Raw genomic sequence first — 18,995 nt, forward strand, 5'->3', positions numbered from 1 at the left:
TATCGTGCCAGTCATGTTTTTATTCTTTAGTAACGGTGAGCATTGCCTATGAGACCACATTCTGTCTTGATAAGTTTTCTTGTGTTTTTGATGACTAAATATTCCTTTCTCATGCTGTTGCCATTTAGAGTTTTTGATGTTATAATGCCGTTAGGGACCCTTTAACAATTTTGTTGGGTCCCTAAAAGTGTAAATACATGTACCACAACAATAATGAAATAAATAAACTTCAAACTTCAAACTTCAGTGAATAAATATTGCAACCTCTGAGCTGGTGTGAGATGACGCCATAGTGATGCTCGAGGATCACGCAGAGATCATACGGAGGAGGCGATTAGACGATAGCAACATATCGATGCCTCGATATTACACACAGAAATGACGAATTGTTATAATTATTGACGAAACAAGTTATGACATGGCGTGAATTCAGAAGCTAGTCGTAACCACTATAGTAGGTTACAACCTAAGAAAAAATCAGTTTCACCGCAAGGCCGAAGCATTGAATGCAATAGCAACAAATGATATTGTTATACGATGTAAGGCCGGCAGCTAACACTTTTGGATCCGATTTCGCCTAACTCTACAAAACGCTGGTGTAAAAGAATGCGGCCGCTCCAGGGAGAGAAGCGGTTTCCGTGCAGACTCTTCGCGTTGAGAGTACAGCTCGTAGAAGGGTACACGAGCCATTTGCTGATGCCTGCCGAGATAGCGCGTGCGCCAGCCATCGCGACAGCGCCCTTATAATCAAATTTCACAGTAGCTCCTCGAGCAACACATCCACCCCGCCCGCGTCCCTTCATGCTCCTTCAAGACTGGCGGGGCATTCCTTTTCTACTTGAGCAGTAATCGACAGCATGCCTCGCACGCGAGGTGATGTTATCGCATGCGCCCTCCGTGCGACCGAGATGGGCCGTCTCATTTCATCTCTGCTTCAACCACGTTCGTCGACCCCGCTCGCGCGCTTTTACCCGCGGATAGAACATGGAATGCGTGGGGGAGAATATTATCGATTTGGGCTTTATACGGAACACGACGGCGACGGCGACTGCAAAAACCAGACGAGGGTGTCCATATAATTGATATCGCAATAAAAATGTCAGCTCCACCAACAGCCGTCGCTGTCCCTCCACAGATAACTTGCATAAATGCTCCACCCAGTAGCGACTATTCCTTTTTGTGACGTCATTCACTTCTCGTGTGGTTCAGATGCACGTTTGTGTCGCTGGTTTTAGGTAGGAAACACCAACGTCCTGGTAAATTTGGTCAGGAATTCTGACATCGCTGCTCAGCCAAACGTAATGTCTTAGGTGGTAACGACGAAGCTTTAACCCTTAATATATGTAGTATTTACATTAGCCGAGAAAAAGTACTGACGGTTTGAGCGGAACCCAGCTAGTATCGCTGTCTTTCCCAGGGAATGGCAGGTACGCCGTGGTTCTGTGGGCGGAGCCTACATTTTAAATGCGAAGCATTTCTTAGCGAACCTCTGGCACTTTGAGCGTTTCTATCTACGTATCTATCTATCTATCTATCTAGCCGCCTACGTCTGGGTGCTCTCATGATCGCCTCCTTCACTTGGTGCCGACCAAAATTTGCATGGGAGGATAAGAGGACTTGACGAATATGACTGCCGGGTCATGACATGAAGAACGTTAAAATCCTGTCCCGTACGTCGTCAAACCCTTTCCACTAGACACGTGTGGCACATACCCGTTTACCACGGGCCGTGGTATACGGGTATGCGCCACAGGTGATTGACAGTTTATATCTACCCAGGAACGACGAGAACGGACATTGGTCACTTAAATGCTAGAGCGTTAAGGAAAACCAACATCGGCAGCATTGACTCAACGAATGGAATGAATGAAAACTAGGATCCCAGCAGGAATCGAACCCGAGAATTCTGCGTGGCAATCAGGTATTCTACCACAGAGCCACGCCAGGTCTATAAACTGGTTTGGAAAAACAGCCTACGCAGGCGTAAAATCTGTGAAACGTCAATTGTGGTTGTGGTGCTGGCTATCTAATTTTACAGGAAAGTAATAAACACTACATGATACCCCTACGATATGTACTTTTACGATACAGGCGTCATATCAGATTAACGTCGGTAGTTCCAGTGTTGGCTCCGCCTTTATAGCAGTCTAATAAACATTACGTTTGTATTCCTATGATTCAGCAAGCTATGTTGAAGCATTGCTCGACCCCGGAGGAATACATTAACGAAAGGTACATATGATATCCACATCACTGCACCGTAAAGTGTACTTTGTCCACCAGAACGGCGCAGTGTCCTCTTCATTTCTTACGAGGCTGGGCGATGGCCTCATGCTGACCGAGGATGATACCAGATTGATTGACAGCCGCTTTGTAGACTAGGCTACGTATGCCACACACCGCCAGGTAGTTTACGAATAGGACAAACACCATCCACTGATGTTGGTCCACGTAGCACTATCCAGGCCTGCCAGCCTCGACGGCCTATACCTCACCAACACGACGGGTGGATTCAGGTTCCGACATGTCGCCGGCTCTGTCGACAGACAATTTGTTGACGAAATGACCGAGGCATCCACGAATTCCAACAGCTCTACTATACCACATACTTCACTACACATGGACCCCCTGTCACCAGGGTCACGACCGGATCCTATAACAAGTCATGACCAGCTGCTTGTGCTCACTGATCACGGTGATTATGCCCTTCTTCAAGAACTGTGAAGAACTTCTTGCACACATGTACACGGGTTCGTGAAACGTGCGTGCGTTCTCGGGATACGTATAAGCACTACATATCAGCTTACCACTTCTGGTGTTGGTAATACCCACGTTGCATACCCAACCGTAAACAACTGGTTATGTAACACATATGCGGCTCTTCAACACATATATATGTGCGTATAAAAATTATACAAATCTTTAGCGTCATTTTGTAACGTGTCGCTCAGTAAAAAAAGTTACGCCACAGTCCCCTAACCGCCGCATGCTTCGCATAACATCGACTCCCACGGTACATGGGATCTGCCGAATTTTTTTTTTAAATGCGAAGCATTTCTTAGCGAACTTCTGCGAGTTTGAGCGTATCTATCTATCTATCTATCTATCTATCTATCTATCTATCTATCTATCTATCTATCTATCTATCTATCTATCTATCTATCTATCTATCTATCTATCTAGCCGCCTACGACTTTGTGCTCTCCTGGCCGTTTCGTTAATCGGATGTATACCAAAATTGGTATGGAATAACATGACCGTATTACGAATATAAATGACAGGTCATAACATGAAAAGCATGACATGCATGTCATGAACAGCATGATTTACATTCCACGGCCTTGGGGCTCTTGCGGCCATTCCGTTAATTTCATATATACCAAAACTGGTATGACGTGACAAGAGTTCATGGCGAACATATAGACAGGACCTAACGTGCAAATCATGACACGCGTGTCATGTGCGGCATGATTTACATGACATGGTCTCGGGGCGCTCGCGCCCGTTTAAATGAATGGATATATACGAAAACTGGTATGACGAGACATTTCGACATGACGAACATAACTGACACGTGGTAACAGGAAAATCATGACTGAAAATCATGACACGCGTGTCATGCACATCATGATATACATGCCTCGCTCATGACGCACTCGCGGCCGTTTCGCTAGGTTGATATACACCAAAATTGGTATTGCGCGATGTGACTGTATGAAGAACATGAATAAGAGTTGGTAACATGAAAACCACGACATGCATGTCATGTATGTCATGATTTACAAGCCACGCTCATGGTGCATTCGCGGCCGTTTCGCTGGCTTGATATACACCAAAATTGGTATTGCACGACGCGACTGTATGACGAACGTAAATTAGAGGTGGTAACATGAAAACCATGACATGCATGTCATGTATGTCATGATTTACATGCCACGCTCATGACGCACTCGCGGCCGTTTCGCTGGCTTGATATACACCAAAATTGGTATTGCCCGACGCGATTGTATGACGAACGTAAATTAGAGGTGGTAACATGAAAATCATGACACGCGTGTCATGCACGACATAATTTACATGTCACGCTCATGACGCACTCGCGGCCGTTTCGCGGGGTTGATATACACCAAAATTGGTATTGCGCGGTGTGACTGTATGAAGAACATGAATAACAGGTGGTAAAATGAAAACCGTGACATGCATGTCGTGTATGTCATGATTTACATGCCACGCTCATGGTGCATTCGAGGCGGTTTCGTGGGCTCGATATACACCAAAATTGGTATTGCACGACACGACTGTATGACGAACGTAAATTAGAGGTGGTAACATGAAAATCATGACATGCGTGTCATGTACGACATGATTTACATGGCACGCTCATGGTGCGCTCGCGGCCGTTTCGCTAGATTGATATGCACCAAAATTGGTATTGCGCGATGTGACTGTACCAAGAACATGAATAACAGGTGGTAACATGAAAGCCATAACAGGCATGTCATGATTTACATGCCACGCTCATGGTGCATTCGCGGACGTTTCACTAGCTCGATATACAACAAAATTGGCATTGCGTGACGCGAATGTATGCCGAACGTAAATGACAGGTGGTAGCATGAAAACCATGACATGCATGTTAATGTATGGCATGATTTACATGCCACGCTCATGGTGGACTCACGGCCATTTCGCTCGTTTGATATACACCAAAATTGGTATTGTGCGATGTGACTGTATGACGAACATAAATGACAGGTCCTAACATGCGAATTATGTTATGCATGTCATGTACGCTATGATTTACATGACACTGTTATGGTGCGCTTCCGGCCGTTTAGTTAACTGGATATACACCAAAATTGGTATTGCATGACAGGAGTGCGTGATGAACATAAATCACCGGTCATGCAGTGTATATACCAGAATATACGTTTCATTGGCATGGTATATACCATATTGTGCATGCACGCGTGCATGGCAAACATGCGATATATGGTGAGCTAGATGCCATGGCATGAATGATTTCATTCGGCTCAAAAATAAACAAAGCGATGTATGCAGCTCTTTCCTGGATGCTTCGCATTACATCGATTCCCACAGTGCGTGGGATCTGCCGGAATTTTTTTTCTTAGGTTGTAACCGAGTACAACCGAGCAATATAAATACCCGGATGCTTGCGTAAACGAGGAAAAACTCAAACAGCCACCAAGAAAAGGCTGATGATGAGTGGGGAAACCGAATGCACCTCCAATGAAACATGCACGATTTCGGCGTTCTTTTAGAAAAAGAGTGATGTACTTTTAGAGTGATGTAACTTTTGTAAGCGCCATTCTATGATTGACATCAGAGAGCTTGTCGCAGTTAGAAGTTAGTCGACAGTTGGTGGGCAGACAGGCAAAACAACAAATGAGCAATGCAGGGTGACATTAATCAAACCTCTTTTGAACTCAGCAAAGCGCAGGGCAATATTTGTCTTGAAGAAATACTGAGGAATATAAATGACAAGAAAATGGGCCGCTAAACCTCGGGTATGTGATTTTTCTATAAGCGCGTGGACACGGGATGCAAGGAAGGCTCGGGAAAGTTATCAACCGAGAATAAAGCTATTGAAAGCGTAGCTGCTTTATGCTCCCATTACGAGTTTTAAGGGACGCCGGTGTAGCCAGTGTCCGTCGCTGGAATACCAGGATATGTGGAGGTAATTTTGACGAGCAAATACTTACTATATTGGAGCCCACTGAACCGATTCGAGCTTGGCAGCAATACGTTGCCACACGAAGCCACTGCACTTTTTTTTCTTTTACGGCGAGGCTGTACATGGCTAGACGAAACTAAAATTCGTCCGCCCTATGTACGCAGAAACTCTAGTGTGTGTATGTGCCACAGTAATTGGGCAAACTCCACTACTCACCACTGTACCACAAAAAATGGACAAAGAATTGGAGGACACAGCGCTCAAGTCGTCCAGTTCTTTATCCCTCGTGCGTGCCGCGCTGTACATTCAACCAAATACCTTAACGTACCAATTCACCCTATATACTTGCCGTGTTAATCCAGTACTAAAAATGAAGAAGTCGTCCGACGGCAAAAACGTAGCTCTAAATGCCACAGAATTTGGGCATGTCCCCCTACTCTCCATCGGTCCACTAAACATGCAGACGGAAACACACGGGCGGCAAACAATTACTATAGTTCTGGACACATTTAAGTAATATTGCGAAAGACTTCAATGAACCGCCGGGATTAACACACTTTGATAAATATCGGGGCCGCGTATTTCAGTTTCGCTGGTTAACCACCTGTACGGAGTGCTTGGGAGGGCTTGTTTTTTTTTTTTTTTTTTTTGCTTGTTGGCTTTCAGTATCACAAAAAATAGCACTTACACTGAAGTTGTGCGTGATCGTATCGGTCGGCGCCACAAACAGTACGTAAAAATAGCCTGTCTGCACCCATGGCGTCCGTGGCGTCTACTGGGTATCTTTGTCCTCGTGTCTTTGCGCTGCCACTTCCGAACAAGACCGCTAAAACTAGAGGCGTTGATAAAGAAAACTAATATAAACTAGAGAAAGGCAAGACAGCCACAGTTTCGCCGCAAGAGTAATCAGGGAGTGCGATAGCAACAAGTCGGCATGGTATACGTGGTAAAGCAGGTAGTCAATTCCTTTATCATCCGACCTGGCGTAACTCTACAAAACCCTGGCGTAAGGAATCTCGGCCGCTGCAGCGTGCCAAGTGACCTTCGTTCTATCGCTTCAACGCAAAGCCGTGAGAACACAGCGCGTAGAAAAGTATGAACCGTCTGTTGATCCCTGTCACGCTTGCGTGCGCGCGACCGCGCCCGGCCGCTCAAAGTACGCAGCTCCTGCCGGAGCCACGCCGCACCATCTCGGGGACCCCTATAGCGCCTTTCGCGCGACCGAATGCGATTGAGCCACGATCATTAAGTGTGCTCGCACGCTTTCACACGCGCATAGAATATACGACGCGCGGGGCGATGCTATCGCCATCGCACTTTATACGGAACCTCACAGCGACGGCGGTGGCAAAAATGCGCCTGAGGTGTCCCGATAATTGTTATCGCAATAAAAATTCTAAATGTCCACATATGTAGTCAAACGTTAGCCGCGCAAGCAGGCTACGCGAACATTCGTCGGTGCCTGGCGTGGAGACGAATGCCAGAAAAATCACAATCATCATCTCCGGTGGAGATTATTACAACATCCGTGTAGGGATGAATGTGAAAATATTAATTATGTGTGATCGAAAGCTGCGCTAATGTTCCGCAGATGAATTGTGACATTTCCGCCAGTACAGATTATACAATCAGACGGCTCGAGGATCGGTGGTGCAAACACACACACACACACACACACACACACACACACACACACACACACACACACACACACACACACACACACACACACACACACACACACACGCGCGCGCGCGCACGCACAGCCCACGAAACACGAAACAAACTTTCAGTTTTAGATAACGTCACTTAGTGTAAATAAACAATTGCGAGAAAGTCTGAACCATAAGATTAAATGGAGCGGTGAGAATGCGCGCGTGTTGGCATTTACTGGCACAACTTATACATGTCGACTATGGTACTATGGTGAGGCAGATCAAACAGTATGGAACTGTCAAAGCTGCCTGCTTGAAGCTATTTTCTATAAGCTGCTTAAGACAACCATCCCGTGCCTGCGAGAGAGCAGCATGCTGCTGCAAAGCTGAATAAATCATTTGCCCAAGTTACCATGGCAACATTTCGCGCAATTCAAGCGCTTCGGTCTCGTCGAACATACAATAATGTAATACGTAGGAAGCAGCATTACGTGCGCGAACAAGTGCCTCACATGTTGTCAATCGCGGCTAGCACAAAAAGAAAAGGGAACAGCCAGCCATACGCAGCGCTATACTTGGCTCGTGCGCATGCTCGAGGAGAAGCTTCACCGCCTACCTTCGGAGCACAGTCACAGGCACTTGCGCAAGTGCTCTCGCTTCTATAGAGCATTTCGCTGTCTATAGTGAACGAAGAGTGTGTATGCTTCGCTTGCTACACGTCCCAATATCGGCTTGACTACAACAAAAGCGCGCACATGGCGCCTTAAAAGGGTTTTTGCGAGCGTCGACAACAGCGAATCATTATTAAAGCGATACAGCATGTTCCGCTTCAATTATTTTTCGCGGGTGCTCCGGTTTATGTGATTTCTACGAAACGTAAAGCTGTGGAGTAATGTTGTAGAACAGTGCATTTAGACTGCCCTTCCATAAAGTGCAAGTGAAGGGAAACTTGCTTTGCTATAATCGTACACAACATTTCTTGCTTCGAAAACTGTGTCTGTTATGACAAGCAATGTGCAATTTGGGATTTGATGCAAAGTGCGCGTGAGCGCTTCCCAACCTATTTTATATGTCGTGTTTGTTTGAATCTTTGCTGCGTGGCGTTTCCGTATTTCTTGCGCAGCGATATGTTCGAGCCAGCCTACCCTACAGCTATACTTACTGTTTCTCTAAAGGAGAAGGACTTCACTCACAATGTCAATCTCCTGCTACACATATGAGGAGATCACGTTTCATGTTAGTTTGCGTGAAGTGGAATCTCATCTGTCCAATGACAGAAGCGACTACTTGCCCGCATTTCCTCAAGCGGCCAGTCAGCGCGCACTGAAAGCGACATTATAAATATGGTGATATATCCAGTAGTGACTGCGTTAGAATGTGACCCATACGTTTAAATTAAAAAACACACACTTCGCAATGCAAATAAAGTTACAGTTTTCTAGGGAATTTTGTTTTTCGAGTGGAAGCACGAGCAGGCAGCTAATTAATTTCGCTCTACTCTGGTTCAGTGATTATACCGCGGCCCATCTAAGCGCAAGGCTATGAGCTGGGTCTCAGCTGCGTTGACCGCATTCTCACGGGCAAGGAATTCCAAGCATTGTGTGCACGTTGAAGAACCCCAGATTATGAAATTCACGCTATTGTCACACTATTGTTTGCCTCATGAAGACAACGTACTTTCGGCGCGCCGCATTGTCCGTGATCGCTTTGTGTCATCTCACACTGTTCATAAAACGCTTTATGATTGCCACCACCTAGATGGCCACTTGGATCTGGAATCCGCGATTCCTGTCTGGTGCTCGTCTCGTCGAGCCGGCCTGTGCGAATAGCTGACACCGCAGTACGTTGGCACCTATCGCGACGCGCGACAAATGATTCACTTTACTCAGTATATTTCACCACCGGCTGCCCCATCTGTGTCGGCGGTCCCGGTTTCAGGACTAGTACGCATACCCAGGATTGGGCCCTATCACTCCTACTTGCACCATGTGAGGCAGGACAGGGACGTCGCTTCAGGGGCCGGGAAGGAACAGGGTAGGGAGGAAAGGCTGGGATGCTAAACAGTCTAGAAACACTGGTATGCTATCCTACACAGGGGGAAAACCTTTGAATCGCGGAATACGTACCTGTTACACTGTGGTATGCGCCGGAACGCTAAAGACAATACGAAGTCCGACTGGCTTTCCAATCGTCTGGATCGTGCAGCCGACAGCTCTTGTATCTGCGAACAGAGCCGTCCACATCTAGATTGAATATCTACGTTAGTATGCAAGACCTCATAGAAGCCGATGTTTAAACGTAATGCGGAGTATTATAATTGTGTTTATGAACATCGTAATAGCACGTCATATAACCGACATTTCCTTCGAGAAGTAGTATGAACATTCTATCGAATTGAATACTAATCAGGTGTTCACCTTAGATGTTGGCGACCCTGTACATAAAGTACGGTTCCTACACCATGGAATTATTTCAACCATACTGAACTAGAGAATAAATCGCGTCCGTTCCACTTGATGCGTCTCACTGGAGATAAATACTCATCAATTTCACATTAGAAAACTTGTTAGACGTCATTATTTAAACCGTTGATTTCGCGTGTCCTTTCGAGTAATATTACGAACAAATGGATACATTTTGGGAGAAAAGAACATTTTTTATGACAAATGCTCGATCTCTGCTCGTCTCGTAATGGAGAATTCCATAGCGCGAGTGACGCCCGGCAAATATGCTAGTGCGAAAGAACTGTTCGCCTTTGCAAGCATACCTGTGTATATGACAGACTTCGTTTATGCAAGAATGTGATTTACATAAACTATATATTGTAGCTCCGGCCAACGAACCCTGTGCGGTAGTTTAGAGGTGTTGCTACACGCTTAGCGCGCAAGATGAACAAACGAAGGCTGATCTATCGAACGGCCCGTATTTCTTTGACACAACCTCGCGTAACCAAAGAAATGTTGCAGTGGCTTAACTCGGTTATACCAGGATAACGTAGCGTTAGCAAAGGTTCAGCTGATTATTCTTAGCTTTCCTGATTACCTAGGATTAGCTTGTATATCATGCTTACTGCTGCTCCAATGACACACACACGGTATACGTATTATGTAGCACATGTGTATTTATTTTGCCAGGCAACTACTTCAGGATCCGATGAGTTAAGCTTCCCCGCTCTTCTGCGCCGTTGAACAGCATTTGCGCTCTCCTTCTCCATGGCTATACCACACCGGCAAACGCCAGTCAGAGGCGCTATCAAGCGGCTCCAGCGCAGTGTCAGACGGCGTCTGCACAGCGAAGGCGAATAGCTGCGTGCGCGCCGGCGCCAGCACGTCTTTCACGGCTACGACGTCACTCCTCTGGAAAGCGCAGACCGGCGGTAGCGACTCGCACGCGGTGGCGGCGGAATGTGCGGGAGGTGCCGGCTCCGGTGCACCAGATGTGTGACATCACTGATCCTCGCGCATGCGCAGCGCGGCTCTTGAGGAGGCACGCGAAACTGGCTAGGCTAGGCCAGTGTAGCTAACTCGACAAAAAATAATGAAGGAAAGCAGAGAAGAAAAGCACAAGGAACGCTGCTTGTAGTCACTAATCGAAGGGTTGGAGTTATGGAATAAAAGGAATTGAAAATTGCCGAAAAATATAAAAGACTTTTCACTTGTGGCATACGAACCCACAGCCACGTTTGATGCAATAGCACCTTTTTTGTTCTTTTGTTTGCAGGTTCGGAGGATAAAACGAGGAGTGAGGTAGTGCATGATAAATCGAGTCCCTTTGTATATACACGGTGAGCTCCGGTTACAGCCTGCAGCTCACTGACGCAAACAATTATTAAGGTCGGGGGATCGAATCCCGGCCGCGGCGACCGCATTTCGATGGAGGCGAAATGCTAGAGGCCCGTGTACTTAGATTTAAGTTCACGTTATAGATCCCCAGTTGGTCAAAATTTCCGGAGTCCTCCTCTACGGCGTCTCTCATAATCATATCGTGGCTTTGGGACGTAAAACCCCAATATTTATTATTATATTATAGGAATCCTGTTTTGCATCTATTGAGCTTTCGTTGCGTTGGATAGTATGTATGTTGTGACGAAGTTAAGAGCCATCTTCGAGTGTGGCAAGGCTAAATTCCTTCTCAACCTGCACTTCTGTCGTCGCGCAGTGCGCTTAAAGTTTCCAGCATACAGCTTTAACCTTTACGCAGCCTTGAAGACAACTCAAGATTGCTTCGACTCACGACTAACTTGCTACCGACTCTAAAAAAGAAAGAAACGTGGGTTGGTGGGTGGGGTTTCGTAAAGAGACAGACAAAGAGAAGCTATACCATCTCTCAAAGGACAGAGATGGTAGGCGTCTTACATGCAAATGTTCCTGAAATGCTTAGGTTTGGTATTGTTTACGTCTTCTCTGGTCCTCGCGCAGTGTTTGTGCAAGCCCGACGGCACACGAAATAAAGTAGGCGCTGCAATCAAGCGGTAGAAATCATACCACGCAAGACTGCCGACGAAAAATGAGAGCGCACAGAGCGTAATAGAACAAAGGGCAATCATAGGGGCGTGTGGTGTGATTGCTTTGACAGAAGGAGAAAGCAGATATGCGACAGTAAAAATAAAGGAAGAAAATCAAATATAACACCACAAAGTTCGTAGCTGCCTGCACTCGAAAACCTACGAAATTTCCGCAGGCTGGGTATAGTTGCTTGGCGTGTTAGCGCAGAGGAAATCCACTTCCTTGTAGATATTGCGAGCTTCGTCGAATCCCGAGAGTGTGCCGTAGTACGGTAAACGGGTGCTTTTCTCTCCTGCGCGCACAGAGCTCCCCTTCCTTGGAGTTTTTTCTAGCAGTCTGTGCTGCGATGCGCACGGAGGAAACAGTACACGAAGGAAAAACTCAAAACAAGCTCCGCTTTCTTGGAAGTGAGAGACCGAAAACAAACGTCATGAAACGTAGCAACACTCGCACAGTAACACCCAGTGGAATAAAAAAGTGGGATAGAGAAATATTTTCACTATGATTTCTAAAGAGCGATCACACAACGGCAGCTTCGTTAATGCACTTCAGCAGACAACGGAAGAGCGAGAAGGCCCTTAAGGCCCGTATTCATAAACCAACCTTATCCTTATTCCACGTCTCCCTTAAGTTTCTGCACTCTCTACGTGCGTTATAAGGGCACAAAAATGCTAAGAGAGTAAAAGATGACTCGTTCTTGTATAACAGAAGCGCAAAATGGACAAGGACAAGAAAGTGCACAACACTCCATTGTCTTCAAGTGTCCTTTTTGCAAGAATGAATCAGTACCAACCAGCTCGCCTTTCTGTTTTGCTTCGTTAAATGATCACTGCTATATTGGTGCATGACTGGCCTCTTCGTTTATGAAGCGCACTAAAGCACAAAACAGGTAAGGAAAATGAGAGATAAGGATGAGGTTCGTTTGTGAATGCAGGCCTAAGAGCGCCACGGGCCAGGGATATCCCGCCACTCGAATCGCACTGAACGGTAGTCGGGCCTCCAGATATATTCTTATGGTATTCAAGTTGACTCTACGATAAGTAACAGCCGCTGTCGTATAGGCCATCTTGGCGGTCTTCGCGAAACTTTCGCACAGACCAGTTGCTACGGGGTGGCACTGGAACGTTCAAGGCCGCTATTTCAAACCGACCATGGCGGCCGCGTTGAGATGATTGCTTAAAATTGTATAGGTGTGGGTGCTCGTTGGAGAACTCGACGTGGTTGTTTCATTGGAGGACTTCCTTTAAGCTAAGTTGAATGGCTTACATTGGGATTCACGGATAAAAGGTACAACAAGTGTCTTAGGTGTCAAGGCGCCCCATGCAGTAACAGTTCCAGGATTCACCCCAACAACGGTACAACAGGGACATTGCGCAGTACTCACGCTGTTTTCGTATGATTAATATGCAATAACTTGTGGGTTCCACATTACTTTAGTAATGTGGAACCCACAAAGATTGTTCCACATTACTAAAGTAATGTGGAACAATCTTGGTAGAGAACAGCGCTTTGCGATAGGTGGCGAGACACTGGAAGTTGTAAAGGAGTACGTCTACTTAGGACAGGTAGTAACCGCGGAGCCGAACCATGAGAGTGAAATAACTAGAAGAATAAGGATGGGTTGGGGCTCATTCGGCAAGCATTATCAAATCATGAATGGTAATCTACCACTATCCCTCAAGAGGAAGGTATATAACAGCTGCATCTTACCGGTACTTACCTACGGAGCAGAAACCTGGAGACTTACAAAGAGGGTTCAACTTAAATTGAGGACGACGCAGCGAGCGACGGAAAGGAAAATGATAGGTGTAACCTTAAGAGACAGGAAGAGAGCAGTGTGGGTCAGGGAACAAACGGGGGTTAATGACATCATAGTTGAAATCAAGAAGAAGAAATGGATATGGGCCGGGCACGTAGCACGTCGGCAGGATAACCGGTGGTCATTAAGGGTAACTGACTGGATTCCAAGAGATGGCAAACGCGTGAGGGGGAGACAGAAAATTAGGTGGGTAGATGAGATTAAGAAGTTTGCAGGTATTACGTGGCAGCAGAAAGCACAGGACCGGGTTGATTGGCGGAACATGGGAGAGGCCTTTGCCCTGCAGTGGGCGTAGACAGGCTGATGATGATGATGATGATGATGATGATGATGATGATGAACTTGTGGGTGGGTTGCCAATAAGTTACTGCGTATTAATTCGCACCACCTTCCCCATTTTCCTAAAGATGCTCACGGACAGATGCTCCGGGAAAAAGAAAGCCTCCGGAGTAGCACACGAGCTCTGATAACTCCGTGTCTGTCAGACCTCCCTTGTGGTTTAACCCGCCGAGAGGAGGTTACGTTACGGAGGCTTCGTGTCGGGTTGCGCTTACCCCATCTGTGACCACTCCCTGGGCGCAACATTACCGCGTCCCATATGAAACATCGCGCCCATTTTGTGATGCCTCGATCCGCGATGTGACTGCGACACACTCGCTGTGAACTCGTACAGCCCTAAATTTAAGCCGTCTGCGCTACCTCCGTGCAACAGGCCTCAGACAGGACGACCACCCGACCTAGATCGCTGCATTCACGGACCGTTCCACCGTTCACGGTTATACTTCATACATCAAGCAAATTTGCATGTATATTTTTGAGACCGCGAATTATTATGCCTTAGTGCAGTCTTTCGAAGTTAAAAACAAGATGCGGTAACAAGTTTCAAAAAGAAAGTTATGCAACACATCACGGTTCACATTACACAAAAAAGAATATTGGCGCACTCGGTAAAATAAGGAATTAACTTACATCAATGAGAGAAACCACGACGACATTGAATTCGGTAAGAGGGACTTGTCTTTGAAAAGGAGACGTATAAGTGCTAAGCTTAAAGTTACCGTAGTTTTATTACCTTAATTGTTTTATTGCCATACTAGCTACGTGAAAGGATCAGATAAATTCGCAGTTAAAAAATTATTGCGTCCTCCTTTACCACTGCGTGCTCATAATCGGATCGTGGCTTCGACCATTAAAATCTCGGGGATTTAAGAACGTTAGCCAGGCTGCGCGTGGGCAAGTAATTGTATTATCCTGCGAAATATCGGATTACGAAGCGCTTCTCGTTATTTCAAGTGTGATCCAGCACTTGTATGGAAGGCACGAACGATGAGTCATTCACGATTGACTGGGCATCATCCGAAGTTTTAACCATAGAGTTGAAAGTGAGAGTGCTGTGTCGGCCAGATTACGTCTCAATATTTCTTTACAGTTGTATCATTACGATTCATTAGTAAAGGAAAGAGAGAATTGGTTCGTTTATGGAGTGTAACGTAAAGCGACCCAGGTTATGAGAGACGTCGATAGCGGAAAGCTGCGGATACTTTTGACCACTTGGATTCCCTAATGTACTGTACATTGAAAGCGCACAGTACACGAGAATCTAGCATTCCGCCTCCATCGAAATGCGACAGCCACGTCCGGAATCGAACCCGCGTCCTTCGGATCAGCAGCCGAGTGCTATAACCAATAGAGCACGGCGGCGGAGGGAAATGGGGGAATAGATTATACTCGGCTAGGTTAAACTAGGTTACTAAAGGACTACTATATTAAATGTCACGTTGCCATGCTGCTAGTAGGCAAGCTTCAGAACCGCGGTGTGCCCTTCCCTAATTTGCTTGGCCCCAACGCCCGCAAGGAACGTTCCCTACCCCGTCCCGTACATGTTGCATATAGCATAGACGAGTGTATACGCTTTGCGTTTGTGTAACAAGCTGCGCTTCTCTCTCTGTCTCTCTCTTGCTTTCTGCAACTTTTCGGTTTTCTGCGTCTGACTGATTCTAGCAAGAAGTTACCTCCAAAGAAAGGATGCATGAAATTTCGATCGTAATGGGAACAGTACTTTTGCTTGCGCCCTGGACTACTTTGATAAAAAAAGAGTACGATAATCAGCGCGTAAATCATGCCTAGCTATGTTGAAAACGCTCGTCTGCAAAGTTCCGAGTTTACTTAGTCGCCCCTTATTACTGCACTCCTCTAATTGCTGACAAATCTTTTGAAGCACAGTTTTCGCTCAGGCTGATAATTGGCCTTTGGTGGTAGCGATACGCAGTTTCACTCGTTTCTCACAATTGCTAAATATCGCAGAAAATAACTCAGATTGCAGACATTCCCATCCGCTTCAATGTCCGTTGGTTTACCTTATTTGCGTTCAAATTTTATTACGGCTATACACATCCTAGAGTTGCTTTCACAACCTATTTTTTTATTCCTGAATTTGCTTCGTGCCTTTTTCCTTGCGTAACAATCTTTGCACATTTCTTTCGCTGCCCACTCTTTCTGTAACCTTATACAGAGGCATAGCTTCTCACGTTAAGTAAGGCTGTTCTAGTTCGACGTAATGACCGGGCGCATATTTTAAAATAAACTCCGAACATGGAAACATGGTGAGAATGCTTGCCATCCCGAACGTTACCAGCTTAGAAGAGTAATCATAGTTAAGCCTTCGTCATGAAATAAAGACGATCTTCTTCCCTTTATTGCTGCTAAACTCTTCCTTTGACTTAAGCAAAACAAACGTCATTGGCCTGAGAGTCAGAGGGAACGCTCTGGAAGCTAAGCCGCACTCGGAAATCCCAAGATCCGTTCAGGGTATCAGCAGGCGCCCAAGCTCACACACAGGCAGGCGCTTACCTCAAGGCAAGTGCCAGAAGGCACCCGCAAATTGCCAGAGCGATTGATTGCCCGCAAATTAGCTTTGCCGTCCACCACTAAACGACTTATGCAATGCTCGAGAAATTAGATTAACGGAACAACAGCTAACGTCAACGCGATTAGCGTCGTGTCCGGCGTTCCCTGACCCAAATCATCCGAATAATTAACTGAGCTTCAAGCGCACACACGACCTATACATAACGAGCAAGCAATTATGCATCGTGCGGATTCCGCAGTGATGCGAGGGTTTGTTGAAGCGAATAGACGTGAAGAGAGGGAGAGAGAATATTTTTTTAATATGATAATCGGCTGGACGAGCTCTTTGTAATTGGACCCTGCCACTCTGTGTAAGAGAAAGGGGAGTAGAAAAGTGAATCAGATAATAGGTGTGCATAAATGGCCCTTAACTGAAGAATAATTCACTTTTATCTTTCGTTGCCTTGTCCCCGATCGTAAATTCCCACCAAGATTATGTTAACGTGAAGTTTTGTAAAGGCAAGACAAAAAGAAAGCACATCTCATGACTGAGGTTTGATGTATAAATATTAGTAGTACATGTTGGATTCAGCCTTCCATTAACATGCATAACTAAGAACGTCTTTCTTTCTTTCTTCCTTTCTTTCTTTCTTTATTTCTCTCTTTCTTTCTTTCTTTCTTTCTTTCTTTCTTTCTTCTCTCTTTCTTTCTTTCTTTCTTTCTTTCTTTCTTTCTTTCTTTCTTTCTCTCTTTCTTTCCTCAATACTGTAAATCTTATACAGGTCCAAGCTGGGTGAGTAAAAAGATAAAGCAAATGAAAACAAAATTAATAATATTTCAGAATATCAAAATCTGGCGCTACGGTAGCGGCTGCTAGGGTGTCCCCCCTGGATCCCCCGGCGGCCTAAACTCCTCAGGACCGATGAATAAAGTTCTTGACTGACTGACTGACTGAAAGGCAACAAAGTATTATTCCAGTCGATTACAGTTAAAAGGAAGAAAGAAAACTTCTATAAGTCTGTTCGTGTACAGTGTGGTGACAGTGAATTAGGATGAGGGTGGCGAGTATGCTTTAACGTTGAAGACGAGAGATGGCGTGAAGGGTTAGTATGCTAGTTCCCGATTCCAATGCAAGTAAAGAAATAGTAAACGTAAGACTTTACTTCTTTGTTCAAGACATGGAAGCGCGTTGGCCTGCGTTATTTCAGTGGTTGAGCCATAAGGAGAAGATTTCGAAAAAACAAACCTTACAGCCTTTCTCTGTACGATTTGGAAACTTGTAATAATGCGTTTAGTAACCGGGCCCCAAAGAATGTGCGAATATTCGAGTTTCGGTGTAAATATTGATTTATGAGGTAGTGCTTTTCGTAGGACTGAAAGGCAGGCGAGTTGGAACCTATCCATTGTTGGGTAGCGCACAAACGGACACGACATGAAGGAAGAAGACGGGACAAGCGCTGGACTAACAACTGAATGATTTTATTGGACAAGTTCAAATATATACAGAAAACGTAAACTACACACGACATTACGACTGATCAATGAAAAGAATCTCTTCTTCAGATAGTGGCACCGACGGCTGACTGATTTATTCACACTGTGCCATGTGGTATGCCTCTGCTCCCTCATGTGTACGTTGATCATGATGCGTGATGATTGAGGTTTGTGCGAACGAAGGCGTGCAACCGCATTCATGACAATAGCTGGCGAGATTACAAGATACCCCACCCTGCTAGGAATTATCATGCTCACGCAGCCTGATATTAACACATCTGGCAGTCTGTCCGATGTAGACACTGCCGCAGTGCAAGGTATTCTATATATATATAGACTTGCAAACCAACGTCTCCAAACCAAGTTTATTTAGCCTATGTGAAATCATTGCGAATCGTTTTCGCTCACATTGGGAAGATAATGGTTGGTTAGCAGAGTGCGCATAGCTTTTCAACCTCTTTAGTAAATGCTCAGAAGCAGATACCAGGAAGCTGTAACGTAGTGGGAAAACCAGCCGTCTTTAAGCGATCAAACTGATTACGAAAAATTTCCTCTGCGGAATGAAAACGGGATTTTTAGATCACTGAAAAGCAGACATGATGTAACAAGTTTGGAATGAGCAGATTTGAAGTTTAAAGGAGTACTGAAACGAATTTGAAATATTTTTGGATTATCGCGCTAAATAAAAACACTGGTGTCGAGAACCCCAAAGAAAGTATTGTGGGGCCTGGGAATGCATCGAATATATTTTTAATACCGCTACCTTAAAAACACACTTTCGGTTTTGATATCGAGGGGGCGGCTTCTTAACGACGTATCATCGCAGCGTGACATCATGGGGAGACAGCAACTCCCGACGTGCTAGCGTCAGATCTGTCATCTGCTCGTGGTGCACGTAAACAACGATTTGTGAATTAACGTCCAGCGACCCCTAGAGTGATTTCTGCTATTTAGGCTGCATGCAGGACGCAGAATTCGCA

This window comes from Rhipicephalus sanguineus, chromosome 2 (assembly GCF_013339695.2).
Source record: "Rhipicephalus sanguineus isolate Rsan-2018 chromosome 2, BIME_Rsan_1.4, whole genome shotgun sequence".
NCBI classification, from domain to species: Eukaryota; Metazoa; Arthropoda; class Arachnida; order Ixodida; family Ixodidae; genus Rhipicephalus; species Rhipicephalus sanguineus.